At 42.4% G+C, this 1274-nt stretch overlaps 1 non-coding gene across 1 annotated transcript; it reads right to left on the bottom strand.

Moving 5' to 3' along the window:
• Positions 1–213: 213 nt before the first annotated feature.
• On the bottom strand, positions 214–317 carry LOC111762474 (U6 spliceosomal RNA). Its single transcript, XR_002795578.2, has one exon. It is a non-coding gene; the product is annotated as a U6 spliceosomal RNA (small nuclear RNA).
• Between the last annotated feature and the right edge of the window lie 957 nt (positions 318–1274).

The raw sequence follows: 1274 nt of genomic DNA, 5'->3' as shown, positions 1-1274 counted from the left end.
CATTCTACGTTGTCTAGTTTGTTGGTCATAGTATACCCTTATGATCTCTTTTATTTCTGTGGGGTCAATATTAATGTCCCTGTTTTCATTTCTGATTTTATTTATTTGCATCTCCTCTCTTTTTTCTCTGTCAGTCTAGCTAACTGCCTGTCAATTTTATTAATCTTCGTGAAGAACCAACTTTTGGTTTTGTTAATTCTCTCCATTGTTTTTTAAAATATAGAACATTTTACAAACTTGTGGTCCTCCTTGTACAGGGGCTCTGCTAATCTTCTCTGTATCATTCCAATATTAGTATATGTTCTGCCTAAATGAGCATTATATTGCCAAAAGTTTATATTGTTAACCTTCCTCCCAAACTTCTCCAAAGAAATCCAAGACCTTTACCAGGGTAACTGTGCATTGGGGAAAAGGAAATGATCAGACATTTCTGGGATAGTTAGACACTGGCTCAGATGTGACATTTATCCAGGAGACCCATAACTTCACAGCCAAAGTAGGGGCTTATGGATATCAGGTGATCAATGGAGTTTAGCACAGGTTGTCTCACAGTGGATCCAGTGGATCCCTGGCTCATTTTGTGGTTATTTCTCTCTCTTTTCAAAAAGATTTATTTATTTATTTGTTTGTTTGTTTATTTATTTATTTCTCTCTCCTCCCTCCCCCCCAGTTGTTTGCTCTCTGTGTCCATTCACCGTGTGTTCTTCTGTAACCGCTTCTATCCTTATCAGCAGCACTGGGAATCTGTGTTTCTTTTTGTTGTGTCAGCTCTCCATGTGTGCAGCACCATTCTTGGGCAGGCTGCACTTTCTTTCACACTGGGCAGTTCTCCTTACAGGGTGTACTCCTTACATGTGGGGCTCCCCTACGCGGGGGACACCCCTGTGTGGCAGGGCACTCCTTGCACGCATCAGCACTGCACATGGGCCAGCTCCACATGGGTCAAGGAGGCCCAGGGTTTGAACTGCAAACCTCCCATGTGGTAGGCAGATGCCCTATCCATTGGGCCAAGTCCGCTTCCCTGTGGTTATTTCTCTAGTTCCACAACTGGAATAGATATACTCTGCAACTGGCAGAATTACCACATTGGTTCCCTGACTTGTGAAATAAGGGCTGTTATGGTAGGAAAGGCTAAATAGAAGCCACCAGAATTTGAGAAATAATAAATAAAAATATACCAGATTCCTGAAGGATTGCAGAGATCCATGTCACTATCAAGGACTTGAAGGATTCAGGGGTGGTGATTCCCACCACATCCCCAATTCAACTCCTAT

Source organism: Dasypus novemcinctus, chromosome 9 (genome assembly GCF_030445035.2).
Source record: "Dasypus novemcinctus isolate mDasNov1 chromosome 9, mDasNov1.1.hap2, whole genome shotgun sequence".
In the NCBI taxonomy this organism is placed as follows: Eukaryota; Metazoa; Chordata; class Mammalia; order Cingulata; family Dasypodidae; genus Dasypus; species Dasypus novemcinctus.
The sequence above is the reverse complement of the archived record's forward strand: the minus strand, read 5'-3'. Positions and strand labels throughout refer to the sequence as shown.